Source organism: Hemiscyllium ocellatum, chromosome 6 (assembly GCF_020745735.1).
Source record: "Hemiscyllium ocellatum isolate sHemOce1 chromosome 6, sHemOce1.pat.X.cur, whole genome shotgun sequence".
Classification (NCBI taxonomy): domain Eukaryota; kingdom Metazoa; phylum Chordata; class Chondrichthyes; order Orectolobiformes; family Hemiscylliidae; genus Hemiscyllium; species Hemiscyllium ocellatum.
Genome location: NC_083406.1, coordinates 14,071,775 through 14,099,541, shown reverse-complemented (window position 1 = coordinate 14,099,541; position 27,767 = coordinate 14,071,775). Strand labels below are relative to the sequence as shown.

The window sequence follows — 27,767 nt, the reverse complement described above, 5'->3', positions numbered from 1 at the left end:
AGCTGTGCAGCACATAAACAGTCCATTCGGTCCAATTCGTCCACGCTGACTAGACATCCTAAATGAATCTAGTGCTATTTGCCAGCACTTGGCCCATATCCCTCTACATCTTTCCTCTTTATATACCAATTCAGATGCCTTTCAAATGGTAATCCCTATAGTTTAAACTCTCCAACCTTGGCAACACGTTTATGATTTTTTTTCTGAACCTTTTCACAATATCCTTCATAATGGCAGGGAGCCCAGAATTAAATGCAGTATTCCAAAAGTGGCCTAACCAATGTCCTATACAGCCACAATGACCTCCCAGCTCCTGTACTCAATGCATTGACCAATAAAGGCAAGCACACCAAAAACTTTCTTCACTATCCTGTCTACCTGCGACTCTACTTATCAGAAATATGAACCTGCACTCCAAGGTCTCTTTGTTCCACAACACTCCCCAGGACCTTACCATTAAGTGTATAAGTCCCGCCCTTATTTGCCTTTCCAAAATGCAGAAAATCACATTTACCTAAATTAAACTCTATATGTCACTCCTCAGCCCATTGGCCCATCTGATCAAGATCCTGTTGTGCTCTGAGATAATCTTTCTGGCTGTCCACTATACCACCAATTCTAGGGTCATCAGCAAACTTACTAACCTTACCTCCTACATTCATATCGAAGATGTTGGGTACCATTCTTTTAGCAAGAGATCTGACTAGAGGCAAAGATATTTTCAAAGTAACCTTTGAAGTGAAACACTGATAATGATATAGAGATTTACTAAGCACAAGGTTATCACAGTCATTGCTCCTTGATGAGATTCTCCTGATTCTCATCAGCACAATATGACATACCTCCTTTATGTAGATACTCAGTAGCTATTTTAAGAAGAGCATAAAAGTTAGGCCTTTATTCTACAAATGTAAAAGATCCAATGCCACTATTCCATGGACAGTTATCCTTGGTGTCTTGGCTAAAATGTATTTCTCAATCAATATCATATTAAAAAAAAGTATTATTTGGGCATTTATAACATTGCTGCTTGTGGGTGTTCGCTGAATGCACATGAGCTATAATATTTCATCCATCATATTCATTATTACACTTCAAAAGGAACTCCCTTGGTTATCAAGTGCTTTGACACATCTGATGATCATGAAACATGGTCTATGTATAAAAGCCTTTGTTTTTCAACCACCCAGTTTTTAAAAAAACATATTTTTATTGAAAAAATGTTTCTTTATCAAATAATAAAATTACAAAAATATAAAACTATTACATTATAACAAAAACAACAATAAACAATAAACCAATTACTATACTACTCTACAAAAGAACTCACAACTACACTCATTATACATCAATAAATAGATAATAAATAATGCCACTCAGCGAAACAAGACAACAGCTCTCAACCTTTGACAGCATCGATTATTAAACCCACTCTTGTTCGAAATTTTTCCTCTCAGGATATTAGGCTTATTAAACCAAACCATCATGGCTAGACAAAAGCCCTAATTAAAATAGCGGGCAGATCTTCTTCCAAATAATTCAAAAAGTGCTGCCATGTCTTATAAAGATTGTCCATTTTCTGGTACACCACGTTTGTAAGAAAGTTCAAAGGAATATGTTCTGTAATTAACTTATGCTACCCCGACAGACCCAGGGGGTTCTCAGACACCCGCAACATCAGAATATTCTTCCTACCACAAAAAGTGAGATGTTAACACTCTTTTTCCCCATGTACATCTCAGGGAGATAAATTCGGTGAACCCAGGAAAAGAGAAACTGGGTCCACCTTGACTTCGGTCCCCAAGACCCTCTCTATTGCTCCTGCCACAGCGCTCCAATACGCACAGAGCCTGGCGCATTACCACAAACAAAGAGTATGGGTACCCATTTTTATCTTACATTTGGGCCACATTGAAGATGCTCGCTGCTTAAATTTGCAAGAGATCTGGGGCAATGAAAGGGTGCTCTTAGCCTGAAGCACTCTCCACTCCGTACCTGATCTATAATGCTCAGTCAGAAGTATAGTCTCTTTTCAGACAAAATCTCTCTGATCTGAACAAAACGAGAGAGGTCCCTACTCGATAATCAAATAGTTATTTGATCAAATTATATCAACGTTTCATGTTCAAACAGATCATCTAAATAAGAGACTCCCATATCCACCCAGGAGTTAAACCTGGGATCCATTGTTCTTGGTCAAAAACCTGGCATACCGACTATGGGAGTATGGAAAGATGTTTTAGATGTATTACTCTCCATCTGTCTCATTGCCCTCCATGCTTTGACAGTATTAATAAATATTGGATTGCGGCAATGTTCCGCAACTGTCCTCATTTTGTCCAGAAACAACAGGCTAATAAGAGGACACTTTGCCTGGGAGGCTTCAATGTCCAACCATATCAATGCTGAGTACCTACAGGCCCAAACACTCACAAAAGATAGAAGAGAGCTCAACTGATATCTTGTGATGCCTGGAGATCCACTCCGCCTAACCCCTGGGGCATTTGCAACTTTGTAAGCTTGATAAGGGGCATCTTGTGGTGCCAAATAAAAGAACTAAACCAACCACTTAATTTCCAAAATGTTTGTCGAGGGAAAAGCAAAGGAGGTATCCAAAGGAGGTATAATAAGTGATGAAGAACATTTTAAAAAGAGCAACTTGACTGAGTCATGATATTGGAAGGACCCCCATATTTGAAGATCTTGTTTAATCTTGTCAAACAAATGAACAAAAGTAGCCGTAAATTATTGATCAAAACTAGGGTAACAGAGAGGCCCAAATAAAGAAAACCTCCCTGTGCCCACTTAAAGGGGAACCCACCTTCAACATTGGCAAAGGTTCTGATTTTGAAAAATTAACCTTCTAACTGAGAAAAAGCCAAATGAATTAATACATTGTACCAAATAGGACACCAAAACTACTAGATTCAAAAGAAAAATGAGAACATTTTGATGGTATTAGGTAAGAACTATCGAAAGCTGATTGGGGGCAGATGTTCGCAGGTAAAGGGATGGCTGGAAAATGGGAAGCGTTTAGAAATGAGATAACAAGAGTGCAGAGAAAACTCACCCACTCCAACCTCTCACCCTCAAAACGTGCAGCCCTCCACTCCCTCCGCTCCAATCCATAACCTCACCATCAAACCCACAGACAAGGGAGGCGCGGTGGTAGTTTGGCGCACTGACCTTTATACCGCTGAGGCCAAACGCCAGCTCGTGGACGCCTCCTCTTATCGCCCCCTTGACCACGACCCCACCTCCCACCAGCAAACCATCATCTCCCAGACCATCCATGACCTCATCACCTCAGGGGATCTCCCATCCACCGCCTCCAACCTCATAGTCCCACAACCCCGCACCGCCCGTTTCTACCTCCTGCCCAAAATCCACAAACCTGCCTGCCCCGGCCAACCCATTGTCTCAGCCTGCTCCTGCCCCACTGAACTCATCTCCCAATACCTCGACACGGTCCTGTCCCCTTTAGTCCAAGAACTCCCCACCTACGTTCGGGACACCACCCACGCCCTCCACCTCCTCCAGGATTTTCGCTTCCCCGGTCCCCAACGCCTTATTTTGACTATGGACATCCAGTCCCTGTACACCTCCATCCCCCATCACGAAGGACTCAAAGCCCTCCGCTTCTTCCTTTCTCGCCGCACCAACCAGTACCCTTCCACTGACACCCTCCTTCGACTGACTGAACTGGTCCTCACCCTGAATAACTTCTCTTTTCAATCCTCCCACTTCCTCCAAACTAAAGGAGTTGCCATGGGCACCTGCATGGGCCCCAGCTATGTCTGCCTCTTCGTAGGATATGTGGAACAGTCCATCTTCCGCAACTACACTGGCACCACCCCCCATCTTTTCCTCCGCTACATCGATGACTGTATCGGTGCTGCCTCGTGCTCCCACGAGGAGGTTGAACAGTTCATCAACTTTACTAACACCTTCCATCCCGACCTGAAATTCACCTGGACTGTCTCAGACTCATCCCTCCCCTTCCTAGACCTTTCCATCTCTATCTCGGGCGACCGACTCAACACAGACATCTACTATAAACGGACTGACTCCCACAGCTACCTGGACTACACCTCCTCCCACTCTGCCCCCTGCAAAAACTCCATCCCATATTCCCAATTCCTTCGTCTCTGCCGCATCTGCTCCCAGGAGGACCAGTTCCAACACCGCACAGCCCAGATGGCCTCCTTCTTCAAGGACCGCAGATTCCCCCCAGATGTGATCGACGATGCCCTCCACCGCATCTCCTCCACTTCCCGCTCCTCCGCCCTTGAGCCCCGCTCCTCCAACCGCTACCAAGACAGAACCCCACTGGTTCTCACCTACCACCCCACCAACCTCCGCATACAATGTATCATCCGCCGTCATTTCCGCCACCTCCAAACGGACCCCACCACCAAGGATATATTTCCCTCCCCTCCCCTATCAGCATTCCGCAAGGACCACTCCCTTCGTGACTCCCTCGTCAGATCCACACCCCCCACCAACCCAATCTCCACCCCCGGCACCTTCCCCTGCAACCGCAGGAAATGTAAAACTTGCGCCCACACCTCCACACTCACTTCCCTCCAAGGCCCCAAGGGATCCTTCCATATCCGCCACAAGTTCACCTGTACCTCCACACACATCATCTATTGCATCCGCTGCACCCGATGTGGCCTCCTCTATATTGGGGAGACAGGCCGCTTACTTGCGGAACACTTCAGAGAACACCTCTGGGCCGCCCGGACCAACCAACCCAACCACCCCGTGGCTCAACACTTAAACTCTCCCTCCCACTCCACCGAGGACATGCAGGTCTTTGGACTCCTCCACCGGCAGAACATAACAACACGACGGCTGGAGGAGGAGCGCCTCATCTTCCGCCTGGGAACCCTCCAACCACAAGGTATGAATTCAGATTTCTCCAGTTTCCTCATTTCCCCTCCCCCCACCTTGTCTCAGTCGGTTCCCTCTAACTCAGCACCGCCCTCCTAACCTGCAATCTCCTTACTGACCTCTCCGCCCCCACCCCACTCCGGCCTATCACCCTCACCTTGACCTCCTTCCACCTATCCCACCTCCATCGCCCCTCCCCCAAGTCCCTCCTCCCTACCTTTTATCTTAGCCTGCTTGGCTACTCTCTCTCATTCCTGATGAAGGGCTTATGCTCGAAACGTCTAATTCCCTATTCCTGAGATGCTGCCTAACCTGCTGTGCTTTAACCAGCAACACATTTTCAGGGTGAAAGGGAAGGCTGGTAGGTATAGGGAATGCTGGATGACTAAAGAAACTGAGGGTTTGGTTAAGAAAAAGAAGGAAGCATATGTCAGGTATAGGCAGGATAGATCGAGTGAATCCTTAGAAGAGTATAAAGGAAGTAGGAGTATACTTAAGAGGGAAATCAGGAGGGCAAAAAGGGGACATGAGATAGCTTTGGCAAATAAAATTAAGGAGAATCCAAAGGATTTTTACAAACATATTAAGGACAAAAGGGTAACTAGGGAGAGAGTAGGGTCCCTCAAAGGTCAGCAAAGCGGCCTTTGTGTGGAGCCACAGAAAATGGGGGAGATACTAAATGAATATTTTGCATCAGTATCTCCATACAGATACTGCCAGACCTGCTGAGATTTTCCAGCATTTTCTCTTTTGGTTATACGAATAGTTACATGCATTTAGAATCAGCCCCGCCAGTATGTTTACAAATTCTTTATAAAATTCACTGGGCAAGCCATCAGGGCCAGGCACCTTCCAACTTTGAAGTTGCCTCACCACCTCCTGTATGTCTTGAGCTGTTAACGGAGCACTAAGGAGAGACGCTTGTTCAGTAGACACATCAGGAAGATCCAACTTCCTAAAAAAGACTCCATCTTATCCAGTCTGTCCTCACAGCGTTCAGACTGGTAAAGTTCAGAGTAAAATCTCCAAGATGCCTCATTTATCTTTTTAGCATCATAGGTAAGAGTCCTATTCCCTTCCCTGATGGAAGCAATAGACTAGGAGGCATTCTTCTTCCTGACCAAATATGCCAAGTATTTACCTGGCTTATCATCAGACAGCATCTGCTTCACACATCCTTGCTGTATGTGTGAGAATGGGTTTAAGGGGGATCGGAGAGCTGTGATCCGCTGCAGCTTAGTCACTGACTGTCTACTGTTTAAACCGTCTCAATTGCTTTCAATTGTACTTGAAGCAGACACTGCTGCTCTCCCTTCTGACTGGCAGAATATGAGATAATTATCCCTCTAGCATAGGCCATAGCAGTCTCCCAAAGAATGGATGGATTACTAGTTGTACCTGAGTTGGTGGCCAAAAAAGCTTCAAATTCCCTGGAGAACTTTTCTACAAACTTGCTGTCCTTGAGGATGAAGGGATCCATTCTCCAGTACCGTGAGCCCTTTGCATCACCCTTAATTTTAACATTAAATACACCGCTGCATGATCAGAGATGGCAATATTCACAATTGAACAGGATACCACCAAATCTGAAAAAAGCCGTGGGAGTAAGGAAATAATTAATCCTTGTGTGGCATTTATGAGGATTGGAAAAGAACGTAAGATCTCTGGAGACTTCTCCAAATGTCTACTAACTCTAGTTCCACACATAAATCATCCAACTGCCTAGATTGTGAAGAAAGCTTTGGGGTGCCTTTGCACATTCTACCCAAGATCCATAAGGCAGTTAAAGACCCACCTGATCAAAGTTTATGAGAAGATTTGTAGCTCGGGTGCTCGTTGTTGTGGTTCTGTTCGCTGAGCTGGGAGTTTTTGTTGCAAACGTTTCGTCCCCTTTCTAGGAATTCCCTGGCTGTTCTACATAGGACAAACAGGAAGACAGCTAACAACCCGCATCCATGAACACTAACTAGCTACGAAATGACACGACCAGCTATCCTTAGTAGCCATACACTCAGATGACAAACAACATGAATTCAATTGGGACAACACCACTATTATAGGACAAGCCAAACAGAGAACAGCCTGGGAATTCCTAGAGGCATGGCACTCATCGACAAATTCTATCAACAGACACATCGACCTGGACCCTATATACCGGCCACTGCAGCGGACAGCAACTGACAACCGGAAGCGGCAGATTCAAACCACTATAAATGCCGGAGGAATCAGCACAGAAGCGCTTCACAGGAGAATCCCAAGCACTGAGGATGTCACTTAGAAAGGGGACGAAACGTTTGCAACAAAAACTCCCAGCTCGGCGAACAGAACCACAACAACCCCCCTGATCATAATGTGTAGCGATGCCAAAGCCATCAGCTTAGATTGTACATCAGTCAGATATTTAAGAGGGTGGGCCAGAGGACTAAAGACATTCAAAATACCATATTCCTCACCACGTAGAAGGGCCTTAAGAATAACAAACTGACCATACTCATCTTTAACATCTATTAAATCTATTAAATAAAATGGGAGACCCTTCTGGATGAGTATAGCCACTCCGCTGCTTCTAGTACTAAAAGACGAAAAAATACCTGATCAAACCCACCCTGCTTCAACTTCAAGTGTTCCTTGTCATTAAGGTGAGTTTCCTACAACAGGGCAACATCGACCCTCTCCTTTTCAAACCTCAACAACACCTTTTTTTCTTTTAACTGGCGAATTAATCCCTCTGATATTCCAAGTGCAGCATTTAAGCATGCTGCTAACCATGATCCTTAACAATCACCTTTGACCTGCTGAGAGAAAGAATTTGTCTTGCAGCATGTTGAGCATATTCAAAAGACTCAGAGTCTATTTACAAAAAAAACGAAATAAAAAGTAAACTAACGACAAAACCCAAACAATACTTAACTGGGGACTCTACCCGCTGCCCACAGAGGGCACTTACATTTTCCACTTATCCCTCCAGACCCCCTTCCAACTCGAACCGCACCCCAAACCCAAGCAATGGAAGAAACTAAAAAAGGACATTGTAAACACAAAGATATAACAAAAACAGTGAGTACACTGCCCACCCCCACAATATATCAATACCACTCCAGATCGGAGAGAAAAAAACCCACCAACAACTTCAATGGGGAAAGAGTGAAAGAACAAGAAATGAAAGCAAGACAAAAAACACAGACATCATTGTCCACATCCATAAATACTTCTGCATTATTTTAAAGTGTCCAAGATATTGTTTCGAGTAATCAAACGACTGCACAGTCTCCTCCTAAGCAATACAAAGCCTCACTGGGTATCTCGTCAAATACAGAATACCAAGGTCCTTTAACCTTCTCCTAACCTCACCAAACAATTCCTCTTATGAATCACTGCCGCAGAAATGTCCTGGAAAAACATTATCTTAGTTCCCTGATAGGTCAGGGCCTGCGGATCTCTCCTTAAACTTCTAGAAGTTTCCATGACTCTCTGCTTGTCCCTGGAGCATTGAAATCGTATCAGAATCAGGCGGGGTGCTGGCCCTGACTGGATCTGTGCACCGCAACCCGGAGAGCTCTGTCAACCGTCATTCCGACGGCCTCGGCATCCCAGCCAAGAAATTGTGGCAATCAATCTTAAAAATAACTTGCTGGCTGCTCATCTTCTACTCCCTCTGGCTGGCTGACGGCCCAGATATTCTTTCTTCCACCTTGATATTTTTCAAACAGGGCCCAACCCTGTTTCTCAAGGGCATGGATCTGCCCTGCTGAGGACTTGAACTCGGTCTTTGACGCTGCCGCAGTCTGCTGCTCATCCTTTTCAACTCGCTTTCTGAGGCCTTCCAACTCCTTCTCATGCTTTAGCAGCATGGCCGACATTGGCTCCAGCTGATTACGAATCTCTTCCCTCATCTCCTGGATCAGCTGTTGGATTGCTCCGGTTCCTCCACGATGCTCTGCTGCGCAGGCATTTCTTTCACAGCTGGCGAGGCACCTCCAGCTGCTTCCGCAGTTGTAGTCTCGGGCCCACCTGATGTTTTCGGTGAGTGTCCCAAGTGTTAAGACTTGGCCGTTTGCTTCCCCTTCGTCATCCTCGCACGCTCAATTAAAAATTTAAACGGTAGCTTTTTCAAATAAAACTAAGGTGGAGGGATAAAAAAAATTAATACCCTGGGTTGAGGTGCAGAGTTCAGCACGGCTGATTATTCAGATCACCGCCATCTTTAATCCTCCCCAACTTCCCAGTTGATCCATCAATTCTTCCTTCTCCCTCACCTAGCAGCCCTAACTTATGTCAGGCTTCTCTCAACTCAAACCTTAAACTTGTATTTTTCCTCAGTTTCTCTTTTATCCACCTTTATGACCTCTCTAAACACATTGTATTATTATGGGATTCACATAAGCATTCATCTCCTATTCTCTTAACCCCATTCTCATAATTGCAGAATCCAAGTCAGCTAAATTCCATATATTTTTATACAAGGTAACATAAATATAAGGGCAGCACGGTGGCTCAGTGGTTAGCACTGCTGTCTCACAGCGCCAGGGACCCGGGTTCAACTCCCACCTCGGGTAACTGTCTGTGTGGAGTTTGGACATTCTCCCTGTGTCTGCGTGGGTTTCCTCCCACAGTCCAAAGATGTGCAGGTTATGTGAATTGGCCATGCTAAATTGCCCGTAGTGTTAGGTGCATTAGTCAGGGGTAAATGTAGGGGAATGGGTCTGGGTGGTTTGCTCTTCAGAGGGTCGTTGTGGACTTGTAGGGCCGAAGGGCCTGTTTCCACACTGTAGGAAATCTAATCTAAAAAAAACTGCATTTTCAGATCCATGGGATTCTTTTAATTTGTCTGTCAGCTATGTCCATCTTTATTGTGATTATCAAGTTTCGAATTATGTGGAATTTTATGTTGGGAGTTCTCATCCATTAAAAAGTAGGGACTGAGCAAACCAATTGCACTCAGCAGAGAGCAGCAGAATTTCACTACATATGAATTTAATCTCAGCTCCAAAGTGCAAGATACATTGCAGTGAAGTTTACAATTGAGTACTTTGACAGAGTTTCGCCGAATGGAAGCTCAGGTTGGAAATTTGCAAATGGTCAGTGCTCCCATTCCAGAATTTGCACGAGTTACTGGTTTGTGATTTGAAAGGCTAGAGAAACGTACAAGGCAGGAATTGGTTGAACTGATCGTCACATGAATGTGAAGCCTGTAGCGTATTTATGCTGCAATGCTAGCTCCTCCTAGTATTTGGGTAATAAAACAGAAATGTTCTTACTTTGTCCAGATGTATTCAGTCGGAGGTGGATTAGCGTCTGCAATACAAATCAGGTATAAGCCGCCATCTTCAGTCATCTGATGGTCAATAAAAGCTGATGACATGTCTGAAAAAAAAATTTTTCATTAGAATTGAATTTTCGAAATGACTAAAAACAATCAGTAATTCAAACATGCACATTTAAGGAAAGATTATCAGGCTGCAATAACATTTCAGAACATGTTTTTTGGCTCATTGTCCTAGAGGTTATCTGCCACATGAAGAATGCAATTCTAATCCCGAGTTTCCATATTCCCTAATCTTCGTTTTCTTAAAGAACATTTTTATGGAGTGTAAAATATATTGCAAACTTGCTATCACCAGATTTGTGCTACACCCAAGATTAATTTCAACTTCTCTCTCTGTCTCTCCTTCTATGAATTACACCTGAAGGCAACGGCAGACAATTTAGTCAGGGATACTCATATGCTGAATGAAATATAAAAAATCCTCTATTAATTAGTGCAGTTAAGATGGTATTTGTGGAATGTGTTGAGAAACAACGGAGTCAATGTTTGGTTGGGGTGTAGGCGGGAATGTGTAATTGAAACTACAATCAGTTCAGTCATGATCTTGGTGGAGTAGACTTGAAGCTACCGTCTGCTTTGAATTTGTGTGGTCATATGTCATAGGTCAAGGGTGTTTAATGAAAAGATAAACAAACAAATGTTAGAAAGTTGGACAGCCATTTTCAGAGTGTTTCTTTTCTTTCAATGATGTTGCACATGTGGGAGATAGAAACTCAGCAGTAACTGCAGAAAGTCACAGGAAATGGTTCCTGGAAGTTATTAGTCAGCTAAAGAGAAATACAAAAATACTTTGGAATCTGGGAGCAAGCGTAGATTCTGCTGAAGGGACTGTAATTCCAGGGAGAATGTGATGAGTTATAAGTAGAAAACAGAAATATTCCTCTCAAGAATTTAAATTGTAAGTTGCTCTCAAAAAGACAATGTGTTGCATAATATAAGTTCAAAAATGTAACGTCATGTCATTTTTTTCAACTATCAACTGAAATTCCAATCTCCTTTTACAAGCTGCACATCTATGGAGATTATAACAGAGAGCAGATGTAATAGAAATGTTAAAAATAATTGGGGGAGATTTAATTTGGGTCAATTGGGATGAATGTTTCCTCTGGCAGGGGAACTGAAGATGATACATCCATCAGGTAATTGGCAAAACCATTAAAAAGGACATGAGTATTTTTTACTCGCTTATAATTTGGGTAACTTTTTCCAAGAGGTGGGAAAAAATTTAATGGGTGGGAAGTCTCTCAATAAATAATACAGAAATAAGGCGTCACATTATTCTATGGCTCGGATGTTAATGGATAAGCGGGAAGTGTGCAGAGCAGTACATGGACCGAGCAAGGCCAGAGATCAAGAGGCACTGCTGAGCTTAACAACAGACCCTCAGCAAAATTAAACACTACAGATGTCTGTAATACAGTGGAGCTGGTAGACATTCAGGAACAGCACAAACCATTTGTTTTTCTTTACTCATTTGTAGGATGTGGGTGCCACTGGCTTGCCAGCATTTATTGCCTGTCCCTAGTTGCCCTTGAGAAGGTAGTGGTGAGCTGCCTTCTTGAACCGCTGCAGTCCACCTGCTATGAGGTGACCCACAATACCGGTACGGAGGGAATTCCAGGATTTTGACCCAGTGACAGTGAAGGAATTGCAATACATTTCCAAATCAAGATGGTGAGTGACTTGGAGGGGAACTTTAAGGACGTTGTGTTCCCATATATTTTGCTGCCCTTAAATTTCTATGTGGAAGTAGTGACAGGTTTGGAAGGTGCTGTCCAAGGATCTTTGGTGAATTTCTGCAGTGCATCTTGTAACTGGCAGGAGAGTAGTTAAATGTACACATGGTGATAGGAGTCTGGCAGTTAGAGGTGAAGGAAATTTGATATCAAGGGTGGGAGCAGTATGTCAGAGTTTTGTCATATGCTTGTAAAAACACCAAAATATTCATGCCTGTCCTTTTACAATATTAGCTTAAAATGTATTTTTTTAATTCAGGATTCAATTCACTGAGGATTTCCCTTCACAGTAAATTTGTCAAAGCCGCCTTCTCATTCAAGCCCCAGTTAATACAGCAGAATAGGTTCTGACAACATTGTCGAATCTAGGCTGTATATTTCAAACAGATTGCTGATTCCTTCTGGAGGGTGTCCTGTTTGCCTGTTCGAAAAAGATGAATGTGGAGGCACAACAAGAAGGAGTAAAAGAAGTGGCTTCTGCTTTTTTAATAGCCCCACATTTGTACAGCTAAAATGGAGCCACAACAAATTCTATTTCACTCTCGCACCTCATTGTGTATTTACTACATAACACAAATATAATGAAAAATAGGATAGAATTGTAGTTACAGTCAATGGTCAGCTGATAAGGAACTTGTTTTGAAGCTATGAAGGTTGGATGTTCCACAACACAGACAATCTTCTGCCCATGAAGCGATTTATTCGGACACAGTTGAAACCTGTTAGAGACAGTCACAGTCCCATTTTCAGCAGGAGGCCCAATATTTTCATTGGTATGTACAACAAAAGGGGTTTGCCAAGTGATACTGGCGGCTGGCTTTGCATTTGCTGCTGTACAGATGACAACGAGGCGTTTCCAGCAGTCAATCAGAGAAAAGTCTGGATATGTTTTGATGGTAACAGTCGGAGGAGCTAAATTGAGACAAAGAAGTGTAGTTTAGAACATTCAGATGTTATGATCCTTTCTGAATGATTCACCAACATCAAACACTGAACCTAGTTCAACTAGACATCACAATGACACCCTAAGTTTTGCAATCCATCCTCTCAGTCAAATGAAAGAGGTTTATCCAAATGAAAGATGAAAGAATTTTCTTACTTACCTTGAGGATAGCACAGAAAGAAATGGTGTAAAAGGACTGGAGATAACAATGAAAACCTCTGTTGTAAAATACCAATAAACTGCAAGACCACTCTGTTTTTGGGCAGTCCTGTACAGCATGGACTAATGGGATCTTCAACTTCTGCTGGAGAAACTCACCATGCAATTGTATTAGTGTGTTTTAATGAATAGCATCCTGGGTATCAGGACAGCAGTTTACATTTTAACAGTTTCAAGGTCAAGTGAGAGGAGGTGAATTAACTCTCTTGAAAAATTGCAGAAAAGAATTTTAGTTTTTTTTAGGAAAAAAGTAAATTCAGGAAATGAATTGTTATAAACGAACAACTAAATAAAGATTACACATGACAACACTGTGTTGGAGGGACAGTGAATAGTCCAATGATAACTGCATAACACAAAGTCATCTGTAGAAAGAACAATTCTCATCCTTCATTGTTAATGAAGAAATCTGAGGAAGGTCAGTTATTAACTGTGGAATCTTGACTAGGGATTTCTTTCTGGTCTTATCAGTTTCTCTATGTGCTAGTAGTATGGTTCAGCAAGGCATTTGATAAGATTCCCCATAGCAGGCCCATTCATAAAGTCAGGAGGTATGGGATATAGAGAGATTTTGCTGTCTGGATTCAGAAGTGGTTGATGATAGAAAGCAGAGAGTTGTTGTAGATGGGAAGCATTCTGCCTGGAGGTCAGTGGTGAGTGGTGTCCTGCAGTGCTCTGTTCTTGGGTCTGTGCTATTTGGAGTTTTTATAAAGGACTAGGATGAGGAGTTTGAGGGGTGGGTTAGTAAATTTGCCAATGACACAAAGGTTGGAGGTGCCGCTGATAGTATTGAAGGCTATTGCAGGCTGCAGCGCGACATAGACAGGATGCAGAGCTGGGCTGAGAAATGGCAGATGGAGTTAAACTGGATAAATGTGAGGTGATGTATTTTGGAAGATTGAACTTGAATGCTGAATATAGGATTAAAGACAGGATTCTTGGCAGTGTGGAGGAACAGAGGGATCTGGGTGTGCAAGTACATCGATCCCTCAAAGTTGCCGCCCAAATGGATAGGGTTGTTAAGAAAGCATATGGTGTTTTGGCTTTCGTTAAGAGCTGCGTGGTTTTGCTGCAGTTCTACAAGACACTGATGAGACAACACTTCGAATATTGTGTCCAGTTCTGGTCATTTTATTATAGGAAAGATACGGAGGCTTTGGAGAGGATGCAAAGGAGGTTTACCTGGATGCTGCCTGAACTGGAGGGCGAGTCTTATGAAGAGAGGTTGACTAAGCTTGGATGTTTCTCTCTGGAGAGAAGGAGGAAGAGAGGTTACCTGATTTTTGTCTGTGATGTTGCTGGAGAACTCCTGATTCTGCTTTGAGACAGTAACATGAAATATTTTACACCCACCCAGGACAATCTCAACGTGCTTTTGAAAGACAACACTTGCCATGTACATTTGTCAGTGCTACTTTGTAGTATCAAAATTGTGTTCCAGTCTGGACTTTGACTTAGAGGCAAAGCGTGCAACATTAAAAGTGATATTAAAAGTCAGACATTAAAATGGAAAGGTTCTACACCTCTTACGATTAGCTGTATGTCCTCTTCAACAGGCCCATCAGGGAATAAAGTGAAAATACATTTGTATATCCCCTCATCACTTGGGGTAATATTTCTCAAATACATCGATGCATTTTTGGAACTTTGGCCAACGTAGGTCATTCTGCCGTCAAATATATCGTCAGGTCTTTCATCCTTTCCATTTTTGAAAATTGCTGTGAAAAAGTTCCATTGTTGTTGACCACGCCTGTGTTGCCACATGAATTGTGAGACAGTTTGTTCAGTATTAATTGTACACGGCAGCAGGGCATCATCACCTACAGATCTCAAAATCTGGGGATCGTTCAGTTTTTTTGGATCTGAAAAAGAAAAATTGGATTAATGAATCGTGGCAAATCAAAGGCAGGAAGAGGGTTTTTAACCCAACATCTTGGTGCAAGGCTGGATGAAAGACAATTAAAATATCCCCTTTCCTGCTTTCTGCTGTATTGGATTGAAATTGACTGTAACCCACACGACTGATCAGGTGACTCAGGCACTGGTAAGAACTCACTGTAATCCTCTTTCATACTGGCTTTGATGATACCATCAATCCCGTGCTGTAATGTTAATTGTGGTCTGAGACAGGATGGCATTCACTCCTCACAGCTGCTAATGATTATGAATAACACAGGATGAGAAGAGACATTTTAAAAACATCGATTGGGGTCAGGAGTAGAAGCAGTATGAATCTGGGTTCTACTTGGAACATTTAAGCTTTGCTTTCCTTCCCATGGAATTCTAAAACCGCCTTCCCAAAACATTTCGTTTTCTTCCCAATGCATTTCCATTTGGTACCAGCTGGGCCCTGCTTTCTGAACAAGAATTCCCAAATACTGATAGACTGTCACTTTCCTCCTGTTTATCATGTCGGCTGTGCTATGGCATACACATGAATTGCACGGTCTCACCTGTCATCATCCTGAACATTTGATGTGTGACCTCGCTCTCATGTCCAGGCAATGCATTCACCTGGAAAATATATATGAGTGGAGGTCATCACTGAACTTACTGTCCAGTTTGTGACCAGGAATCCCTCTTTGCACTGCTATTCTTCTTTCTGACTCCCACTCCAAGGCAGAAAAAGGCCACAGGCTGATGCCTCATGGAGAATCTATGCCCAATAGTACAGTGAAGACAAGAAGAAACACCCATTGAAAGAATGCACTGAGTGTGGGGTGTTAAACAAAAGCTATCATGTTGGGATATGATGTGGAGAATATTTCCAAGTTTATTGTCCTGAAAGAGTTCCTTGCCCAACAAATGAGAGGAATAGAGAAAGGAGCACATGAAGCGGTGAGTCTAAAAACTAATTTACCTCAGGGATTTGTGGCCTGAGAGCGGAGTTAGAGGGAGGAGCACACAGAGAAACTGAAGCCAAACGGAAAATGTGAGTCTCAGGAAAGCTGTGTTCTGATTGGCTGATAAGAAATCTGTCATAAATTGGAAATAAAAATGCTGAAAAACTAATTAATAAATTAATTTACTAATGAGGGATTAATTAACTACTACACCAAATTAACTAGGTAGAGATGGCTGGGCAGATGATGTGCTGTAGCTGTATGATGTGGGAGCTGGCAGATCGTGTTGCGAGTTGCAGTGACCACATCTGCAGCAAGCATGTGTTGCTGAAGGAACTTCAACTCAGAATTGATAAGCTGGAGCCCGAGCTTCAGACACTGTGGCACATCCAGCAGAGCCGGAGTTACGTGGATGCTTTGTTTCAAGAGGCGGTCACACCTGGCAGATTAAGTACCTCAGATTCGGTCAGTGGGCAGGGACAGCAGTGTGTGAAAGCAAACGAGGCAGGTAGAGAAATCCTATATTCAGGAACAGAGAAGCCTCAGCTCTTTTCCTTGCCCAACAGGTACAATGTACTTGCTCCCTTTGTGGATGAGGAACAGAGCTGAAGGGAGAATGAGCCAGCTGACAGTGCCCCCGTGGTACAGGAGACCATTCAAGAGAAGGAAGCAAAAAGTCAAATGGTAGTTGTAGGGGATTGTTTAATTAGGGGAATAGATAGCATCCTTTGTGAGCAGGATTGACAGTCGCTTGAAATACTGCGCCTATTCCAGGGTAGTTTGAGGTAGTGAGCCTTTTACAGGTATTGAGGTGATGCCTTAAGGCCCACACATGACTATGTAAGGCAGCATGATCTGATCAGGCTTGTCTTTCTCCTAATTGACAGATGTGGGACATTTCAATAAGAAATGGGTCACGAGCAGCAATTGGCTATTTGGTCTTCAGATGCTACTCGACCAATCAAAAAGCTAATAACCTGATTGTGGTCTCGATTCGAACTTCCTGTCTACACTTCACAATCTCTACTCCTTTGTCCTATCAAATTCTATCTGATCCTGCTGTGAATTAAATTTTAGCATGTATTGTTTACTAGGAAGCAGACTTTACAGGCTAGCGATCCTCTGAAAACTATTTTAATCTCCAGCTCTCCTGGTTCTGGAGTCTGCCATAAAGGAGCCATCTTGTTTTTGCTCAATCAAGTCCTTTCATGATCTGGTTTCATTACAATCACCTCTTGATCGTCCAAACTCTAATAGGTATTGTCCCAACTTTTACAACATTTTTCTAGATGACCCTTTTAGCTCAGGAATAGACTGTCTCTGAAGTACTGACACAACTATAATTTTTCAAATTAGGGAACCAAAATGGAACATCACATCTTAGGTGTGGTCTGACCAAGGCCTGCACAACTGCAGTAAAAATGTCTGTACTTTATATGTTCCATTCTGCTTGTGATAAATGACATTGTCCAATTTGTCTTTAATGACTTGTTACATCTGCATAGTATCTTGTGATTTTATAGCACCAGGGCACCCAAAATCCTCTGCCTTTTCTACAATCTCTTTCTATTTAAATAGTATACTGCTTTTTTATTCTTCTTGTTAAAGTGGACAGGTTCACATTTTTCCTACTTTGTACTCCATGTACTTATTTGTTTGGTCATTCACTTCATCTATCCTTTTGCAGACAGGCTACCTTCCCCAAACAACTTACTTTGATAGCTATCTTGAAGCCATCAGCAAATCTAGCTGTTGGTTCCTTCATCCAAATCAATGTGCAGGTTGTACTTCTGCTCTGTTCCTCTACCCTTGACATTATCAGTGTCTAAAAAGCTATTTATTTCTTAAATATATTGTCCTGTTGTGATTGTGAATTTTCCAGGGATATCTCCTGAGTAGAGATGTTCCTCCTAGTTGCACATACAAATGGTCTACCTTGTGTCCTGACACCATGACCCCCATGACCCAGAACATCAACCTGCATAAAATCAGTCCAGCCCTGTCAGAATTTTATACAGTTCAACAAGATACCCTCTCAATCTTCAGTGACTACAAGCCTTGTTAACCCAATCCCTCCTGGTATGAAAAGCCTGTTATTTCAGCAATCTACCGAGTGAATTATCATTGGAACCCTCTCCGACTAATATGTAACTTCTTGGTTGAAGAGATAAAAACACCAGATAATACTCCAGGGCATTGGGAAGACTACACATGTACAGCTATCGCAGGAAACATAGTTTTAATAAAACCTTAATGATGGATGCATTGGGCTTACTGGAGCTCTATTTTGAAGTGTACAGCCAGACCAGGAGAAACCATTTGCATAACTTCCTGTTTTCTTTTCCTTCCAGGGCAGCAAGACAGCCTTACCTCTGTTAGACTAACTGACCTACCGTCTGCTTTCTGTCCCATCATTTCTTGAATAAAGGTGTTATATCAACTTTTATCCAATCCACTGTGATCCTTCTAGAATCTATAGAATTTTAGAAGATTATAATACAATGCATGGGATGTATGCATGGATCTGGGTGGTATCCCTATCTCTGGGCCAGAAGTCCTGAGTTCAGGTGCCATCTCTTACCGATGTGTCTCATAACTCATCTAAATAAGTTGAATTCAAAAAAAAATCTATAATTGTGAGCCACTGCAGACATCAGGATATAGGCCACATTCTCCACAAACTTGTCAGCCTTTTGCTTAATAGTTTTCCAAACATCCTTCCTTCAAGAGTTTTGTTCTAGACTCCACCCTGCTGTGGAGAAGGTGGTAGTGAGCTGCCCTCCTGACCTGCTACAGTTCACACGCTGTAGATTGACCCAAAATGCTGTTAGGGAGGGAATTCCAGATTTTGATCCAGAGAGTGAAGGAACAGTGATATATTTCCAAGTCAGGATGGTGAGTGGCTTGGACAGGACCTCAAGGTGATGTTCCCATGTATCTGCTACCCTTGTCCTTCTAGTTAGAAGTGGTTGTCGGTTTGGAAGGTGTTGTCGAGGGATCTTTGGTGAATTTCTGCAGAGGATCTTGTGGACAGTACATGCTGTTGCTGAGTGTTGTTACTGGAGAGAATGGGTGTATGTGGATGTGATGCTAATCAAATTGTCCTGGATGGTGTCAAGCTTCTTGAATGTTATCGGAGTTACACCCATTCTTCACAAGTGGAGAGTATTCCATCACAGTCCTGGCCTTGTACCTGAAATGGCACCATGAATGGTGACATTGTAAACATTACACCGAACTCCTGTATCACTGTACTTGAGTATAATGTTTCAATAAAATCTAATTCTGTTAGTAGTTTTCAATCTTGGTCATGTCGTGTCGTGGGTTGCAATCTGTAAATAATCACTTCCCTGATCCTATGTTTTAACTGAACGATTGGTTGTAGTTTGAATAGGTGTTTCAGTTGGGGCGGAGGTGACCTATTGTTCAAAAGCTTTTCATTTCAATTTGCAGAAGTTTTGATTTGAAGTTAGGTCAAATGTTTGTGTGCAGAAAGGAATTAGTGTCAAACAGTTAAATACATTATCTCTGTGTGAGGGTTTGAGTTGAAAGCTCTAGATCAGATTTATTTGGTTGGAATCATGAACGAGTTATTTGAAGCTGATGGAAACTAAGCTTAGTGTGTGACTAATCAAGGGCTATTAGCTCTCAAGACCAGAACTGAAATTAACTAATACATCATTTCTTTGTGAGTGACAGGGAATGGAAATCTCCCTCCAAGGTGTTCAAGTACTGTAAAGTAATAGTGCTGTGACAGACAGGATCATCTTCGAATGTTTTTAAACCTTTCAAATTATGTAAAAATAGTGGTTTGTTCTCGTTATAATTTCTAGTTATTCTAGTTATAATTTCTTTTGCACATTGATTCCTATTATATTATATTGTTAAAACCAACTCTTGGTTTGTAGTTGTTATGAATGAAACATCATCTTGTTACCATTTTTATTTGTCAAGCCAAATTTTCAGTCTGGGATCTACTTGTCTGGTAATAACATCAGTTGACATTATATAAGTATGCATGCTTTTACAAAGGATTCTGAGTTTTTATAACATCTCAATGAAATGTTTAGCACCACTTCCATCCCCTACCTATTGTTTTACTTTTATCAACACCTTTCACCTTGTTGCATGATTGTCATTATCTGCCGGGATGGTGCACTGTGTGGATGAATGACTGTTTAGTACAAGGAAAAGGGTTACAGTTGCTGCTGGACGATGGGAGAGAACTGCAGGATTGTTTCTAATGTTAAGTTTCACCTTGGTCAGAGCCATTCAGGACGAAGAGTCCAATCTGCCAATTAAATCTATTCTACCTCTCTGTGGGGCAATCTAGTCATTATCATTCCCATGCTGTCTTCCCTGTAATTTTATTTCCCTTGATGCCGTTGAATGGATTCCAATGATATCTATTAGATTAGATTTCAAATCAAACTAATTTGATTTGGAAATCATTCATGTTTACATCATGTTGGTAGTTCCAAGGCATCACTATTCATGATTGTATTAACAATGCATGATCTGATGATTAGGAATACAGATCCAAATCATCATTAACAAAATGGCAATAGCTGTGGGCAGGCACCTCTTGGCAGGAGACCCGCAGAAGGATAGTGGAGTATTTTGAACAATGTTTCCAAAGCACCGGCCATGAGAAATAGGAACAGGAGTAGGCTATTCAGCCCCGAGAATCTTCTGCCAATCAATTGGTTTATATCTGAACTGAGAGTTAAACATCCCGCAGGTGTTCAAAGTTTGTGAGAAGATTTGTAGCTCGGGTGCTCGTTTTTGTGGTTCTGTTCGCCGAGCTGGGAATTTGTGTTGCAGACGTTTCGTCCCCTGTCTAGGTGATGTCCTCAGTGCTTGGGAGCCTACTTTGAAGCGCTTCACAGGAGGCTCCCAAGCACTGAGGATGTCACCTAGACAGGGGATGAAACGTTTGCAACACAAATTCCCAGCTCGGCGAACAGAACCACAACAGTTAAACATCCCGGCTCACTTAGTGAGGACTTGGCTTATAGCCAACCAAAATGGAGAAGACTCATTCAGGAAAGCACCAAAAATCATTGTGACCACACCAGGAGAGTGCAGAGACAAAGTAGAGGTGTTGCAGGGAGCACGCAAACCTCTAAACAAACCTACCCAAATCGTTTGTGAATTTGGGTAGTCCGTAGAAGTGTGGTGTTTTGGATGCATCTGTTTTCATTTTTGGAAGTTGGTCTTATTTATTTCTCCAGATTTCTGAAGTTTTTTGAGTAGGGCTCTGATTCAGTTCTCTAGATGTGGGGTCGGGTCTCTCATCACTTGGTAAGTGTTGATATTTGCAAGCAGTGTGTTCACTTTCTCAATGTAGTCTCTTTGATTTAGAATGACTGAACATCCATAGCCTTAAACCTCGCCTTTAAACATTTAGACTAAAATGTAATGCCGAATTGTAGGACACATTTACTACGCTAGAAAATAGACAGGCTGGAAGGCTCTGAAAAAAGGGGGGATCTTATAGATAGCGACATCTGAGCTCACCAAGTGATAACAGGATGCTGTAAGACAATTAAGAACATTTGCCTTAGCATCGGTGAATCTGAGAACAGGACATCAAGTGTGAACATTCGCAGCCGTTCCCTTGTGAAATTAATATCACTGTTTGATTCTGACCCTGAAACTCGGTACTATCAAAAACTTTGTAATTAATGGTCAGATGCTGCCAATTATAATGGATTCTTATTGCTCCTTGCAAGCAGGGCAGTCACAGAGACAAAAAATTCTTTGTTGATAAAAAATCCAGACTTGACAGTTCAAAAAGACACTAGAGAGAGAGAGAGAGAGACCATTTTAATGCTGAGGCTGTTGAAGCCAGTAGAAAATTAACTCTTAGTGCTTATGTGCTATGGATTGAATTTAATTGCATTTTGGGACTTTACAATGATATTCTGTAGCCATTATCAGTTATTAAATACAAGCTATGCTGAAGGTAATATTGATGAAGCCTTAACTTACTTGCTGTTCTTGCAGACCACTCAACAGACCTTACAGACTGCCCCACTGTCAACTTGAACTAATCAGATCTTATGTCTTATTTGAATTTGAATCACAAACTTGAAAAGAAGGCATGTTTAATTTGAGACTAATTAATCATTTTAAATACAACTTTGCAGTAACATTTCAGCCTCAGGTACAGAATGATTCTGTGCTTAAGATAAAAAGCAGGAATCTGCTCCCAGTTTAAAATTATTCTAAACCTAATATTGAAGAGATTCTGACACAGTCTGTCAGGAAGCTATTTTATGGTCAAAAGTTTGCCCTCCTTTCTAAGAAGCAGATTTGTAAAACAATGATATCAGACATGCGAGCTGTGCAAGGTTACTTTATAAACTCTTCAATTAGCTCAGACTGGTACCTCTTTATGATAGCAGTTTATCTCGTTAGCAGGCTGGGTATGTTTTTCCCACCTGATGAAGAGCTTTGGGCCTGTAGGAGTGATTAGTCAAGCGTACACAGACCTGTCAATTAATATTTCTTCCTTACAAATTATTGTCTTTCATGGTATCTGTCTAATTAAGAATATGCAATGTTGTTTTCAAACTTTTGTACAAAAGGAAGCCACTTTGTATCAGTACATCAGAGTAGCCTACTGGGGTACTTGGAGAGCTGGTACCTACTCTCCTAGGTTATTAGAACCTAGTTAGTTTGGCTTATTGGTGTCGGTGTTATGTTGCAACAGGGATGCTATTAGTGAATAAAAGGGATAACTAAAATTAAACTAATCTGTCTGCAAGAGGTTCTTATTCCAGACTTCCAACCAATACAATCTCCGGGACGAACCAAGAGAGAGGCTTTACAGGTCTGAGTCCACAAGGGATTCCTTGGGCCGTCTGAAATCCGTACTTTAACAATTTGGCGCGGCGAGCAGGGTTCCAACAAGGGCTACGTTGGAGTATAACTGGAAAAGAGGAGCTTCACCTAACGGTCAGACCTGAGACCAATGGGCCCACAATGTAAGATTATACCTTGATTGCTCTCGGTCTGTATCGTTGTGTCTGGCTTCCCCCATTTCACTCTCACAGTCCACTGATGGAAGCCAAAATGAGATCATTTAAATAGGCACTAAATACAGAAACTGTCGAGTTTTGGAATGTCGAGAATGCTTCGCAGATATCATTAGTCTTATTGTTCATATGTGAGAGAGAAAGAGAGAGAGCAAGAGAGAGCGAGTGGGCAACCGAGATAGGCACACAGAGACTTAGCTCTAACTCTCTGCTGCGTGCAGAAAGCTTAGTCCTTTGAGATTTGGTTTGGATGCACATTTGCTTGTTGGTAAGTGAATGTTTGTGCTTTGTATCTGTGCTTCACTTTGTGGGGTTGGTGTTCCTGGAATGATTGGGGTTGGTGTCCCTGTAATGTTTGGGGTTGGTGCCCCTGTAATGATTGGAGTTGGTGCCCCTGTAATGATTGGGGTTGGTGCCTCTTTGCTTCGCTTTGTTGGGTTGGTGCTCCTGTAATGATTCGGGTTGGTGCCCCTGTAATGATTAGGGTTGGTGCCCCTGTAATGATTGGGGTTGGTGCCCCTGTAATGATTGGGGTTGGTGCCCCTGTAATGTTTGGGGTTGGTGCCCCTGTAATGTTTGGGGTTGGTGCCCTTGTAATGATTGGGGTTGGTGTCCCTGTAATGATTGGGGTTGGTGTCCCTGTAATGATTGGGGTTGGTGTCCCTGTAATGATTGGGATTGGTGCCCCTGTAATGATTGGGGTTGGTGCCCTTGTAATGATTGGGGTTGGTGTTCCTGTAATGATTGGGGTCGGTGTCACTGTAATGTTTGGGGTTGGTGCCACCGTTTTGCTCTGCTATTCTTTTGCCTAGTGGGGTGTTAAGGGGAGGTATGTATTTAAGACGTTCAGGTAGTACCTGTTTCCTCAGGCATTCATGCAGGGGGTATAGCTGTTCACGGTGGCGCTGTCGGATGGTGTTAGTGAACATCAACTAGCCAAAAAAAGACATGACCCTCTTTCATTAGTATCCTTACATACACATGAGGAGGGACATCACTTTGACTGGGACAATACATCCATCCTAGGACAAGTCAAAGAGAGATATGCACGAGAATTCCTAGATGCATTGCAACTGGAACTCTTTCAACAAGCTCATTAACTTAGACCCCATTTACAACCCTCTGAGAAAACAAAACAGGAAATGACATCACCAACACAAGGAAACCTAAACACATACAAAGCAGGTCACTAACATTGTTTCATCTGGAGGCTCACTGATGATGTTACCTAGTATGGTGGCAAAATGTTTGAAACCGAACCTTCCAGCTCAGCGAGCAAACTTACTTCCATTAGATCACCATCTTCACTGTCAACTATATGACTAACTTTGGTGTAATCTGCAAATGTACTAACCGTGCCTCCTAAATTCTCATCCAAATTGTTGATACAAATGACATTTGTTATTGGACAACAATGGACCCAGCACCGATCCCTGTGGAATAGGCTAGTCACAGACCTCCCATCCAAAAAGCAACCCTCCAACACTGCCCTCTGTCTCCGACTGTCAGGCCATTTTTAAACATCAGGTTCAGCTTGATTAGTACAGTTAAAAGTGGGTTTAACAGAATTAAGCTCTCCAAATTAATAGTATTTCTTACTCTGAATGCCAGAATTACAGATATTTGGCATTATTTCTCGACCTCATTCCATTGTGGTTACTTATTTACCTACGGAATAGTAAATTGCAGAAAATATTTTTGAAATACACTGATCAATCTCCTATTTATATTCGACTACAACAATGAGCTAATTTCAAAAATATTGGCAAAAAACTGTTTGTAAATTGTTGGCTTCCTCAACAACTTACAAACAAAGCACAACAGAGGACATCACAACGGTAATTAATTTTTTCTGGAGCATAGCGATATCACTGGATTTCTTCAGTGTCGTGGAAACTAAATTGACTCGACTCAACTGCTAGCAAGTACAAAGAAAAAAGTTTTATATTAAAGCTGCGTGCAGGCCTGATACACTTGGCAAAAATACCGCATGTAAGGGTAATTCGCCTATTCTTCTTATACCCTTCTTATCACGCTCTCAAGGACAAGGGCTGGGAATATTCCAATTCTTAGTTTCTCATTCTCTTGCTGTAGACATAACTGTCTTTAGTTATTCTTTAGCTTTTGCTGATTTAGGCTGCTGGCAAGGCCAAGTTGAATGTTTATGAACTTCAACAAAGATAAGCTGTCTCCTCAACTGCAGAATTCAGCAAAGTGTTTGCAAAGCTCAGCAAAGTATTCAATTTAGCAAAGCATTCTCTTTCAGATTTCACGGTGAATGTTAAATTCTGTTAATTTTTCATTACATCAGCACAATTTTTTTTGTTTCTGTTAAGTTGGTACAAACAATTGCAGAAATTGCATTTTCCCTGAATCCATTTTGCACAGGCAACCAACAGAAATAAAGTTATCACCCAGGCCCTTTGTCTCCTTTGTTAAAATAATTTGTGTAGAAATACAAAATAATTTGTACAGAAGTACCATTTGACCGTCCAGCCCGCACCACAAATCACTATGCAATTTCTGCTCCCTACATACCACCTTTGATCCCTTTCACCACCTCCACCTCCTTGAATATATCCAGCGAATTGGCCCCAACAGTTTTCTGTGGTTGAGAATTCCATGGGTTCACACTTTGTGAATGAAGAAATTCTTCCTCACGTCACTCCTGTATCTTTTACACTTTTTGATTACAAGAGACTCCGATAGATGTGAGGAGGAGACATAATTTCCAGGTAAAATTGCTGCATTTTTTCCCCCCAGATTCTTCAACCAGAGACCTGATCTCAATTGGTTTGGTTTATTCCATGCATGAATTATTCCACACATAAAGTGAAGATTAATGTCGTAAACCAGAAACACGAACCGTTAATTGTCCATAAAGAAAAAGATCAGATTAGATAAAACATCTTGCTGTGTCTATCCCGATCACACTGCCCATCTTCCACCCTCGCCGCTTCCCCACAGACCTGCAGCCTCGGAGCCAGGATTCCACACGAATAACAGCAAAACAAGAGCGACCCAACTCCTGCAAATCGCCATTACACACTGTCTTTTCGCAGGGATGAAGCGATAATCGAGCCAAACTCTCAGCGGCAGAACATGTACAAAAACACTTCCCCATGTTTCGTTTTGGTTGTTAATGTTCTGTAGAGAGTTCTGTTGAGCATATCTGCACTTGTGTATTCTCCAAACCACTGAACCAGGCGGTGAAAAGCACCAACACAGTCTGTACGTCACTGAGAGTAAACAACAAATGCTGGAGCTCACACCCTGAATGTGAGCTCTCTCTCTCTCTCTCCATTGGTGCTGTCTGACCCGCTATGATCTCCAGCATTTACAGTGCAGTCACACAGATGTGCAGCACACAAACAGACCCTTCGCTCCACCTCGAAAACTTGCTCCAACTGATGGAAATCTAGCGAGTCTCATGACATTATGTTTTCAGCTGGTGTGCGTCAGGTTCAAGTCCCATCTGACCCAGAGATAATGTTTGATAACATCCCTCAACTGGTTGATAAGAAAAATAGGATAAATCAAAAAATAAAATTTGCACAGTCTGGAATATGGCTTTTTGAAATCCAGTGTCTCTGAGAGTGATGTGGCAGATGGTAATTAATGTGGATAAACGTGGGGTAAAACAAACAAGAACAGGACTTATATAATTAAAAGCTGAAGCGTGGATAGTGTTATAGAATAAGGACACTGAGGAGTCAGGCATATAATTCTGAGTCACATACGGTTGGGGTGTTTAATAAGGCATTGCTTTCCTTGCTCAGTTCATTAAGTATGGGAGTTGGGACAGTGAGGCATTCCTGATGAAGGGCTTATGCCCGAAACGTCGAATTTCCTGCTCCTTGGATGCTGCCTGACCTGCTGCGCTTTTCCAGCAACACATTTTCAGCTCTGACCTCCAGCATCTGCAGACCTCACTTTCTCCACAGTGAGGCTATTTCTCGAGGTATGTGTCCTGTTCCATCTACCCTGTCAGAGGAAGGACATTATTAAGCCGGAGAGAGTTCAGAAGAGATTTACCTCGATGTTGCAGAGAATGTTGGGTTTTAATTTCAGTAGAGGCTGGATGGGCTGGGACTGTTTTTACTGGGGCATAGGAGGTTGACCTTATAGACACTTATAAAATCATGAGGGGAATAGGTATCTTTTCCCTCGGTTGGGGATTTCAAGACTAGGAAGTTTATTTTCAAGGTGAGAGGAAAAAGATTTTAAAAAGACTTGTGGGGGAATGATTTTACGAAGTGGTTCATGTGTGGAATTAACTTCCAGAGGAAGTGGTGTGCGCAGCGAAGGTTGCACCATTTAACAGACATTTGGATCAGTATATGAATAAGTAATGTTTGATGGGATATGGGCCAACGGCAGACAGGTGGTACGAGTTCAGGTTGGGATTATGGTTGGCATGGACTGGTTGAGCGAAAGGGTCTGTTTCCGTGCTGGATGGCTCACTGAAATGATGTTCAATCCATCTGCAAATTTGTTAACTTCTTTGAATGTGAACTGGATGCCAAGATCACGGTATTCTTTTTGGAATTCCTTGCTGAGCCAACAGGACTCATACTTCGAAAGTAATTCTTCACATTCTCTGAGGTGGTGGGAATGATGGTTTGTGAGATAGCTTATTTGGGCAAGAGTCAAAAATCAAATTCTTGATATCAAGGAAAGGTTTTTCCAATTAAATCCTCACACTTTAGAAAAATAATTCAGAATCTTGTCATCAGGCGATGAGAAGCTTTTTTCTTTGTG

The 27,767-nt window shown here is 42.3% G+C and overlaps 1 protein-coding gene across 5 annotated transcripts in view; it reads right to left on the bottom strand.

Annotated features, from left to right (window-relative positions):
- LOC132816360 (nectin-1-like) overlaps positions 1 to 26,509 on the bottom strand; it is a 114,341-nt gene extending 87,832 nt beyond the window's left edge. For all 5 annotated transcript variants that reach the window (XR_009644794.1, XR_009644795.1, XR_009644793.1 and 2 more), the window contains exons 1-4: positions 25,976 to 26,509; positions 14,644 to 14,982; positions 12,568 to 12,870; positions 10,155 to 10,260 (exon numbers count right to left, since the gene is read on the bottom strand). The gene's annotated coding sequence lies outside the window, so the exon portion shown is untranslated. The remainder of the gene's footprint in view (positions 1 to 10,154; positions 10,261 to 12,567; positions 12,871 to 14,643; positions 14,983 to 25,975) is intronic.
- Between the last annotated feature and the right edge of the window lie 1,258 nt (positions 26,510 to 27,767).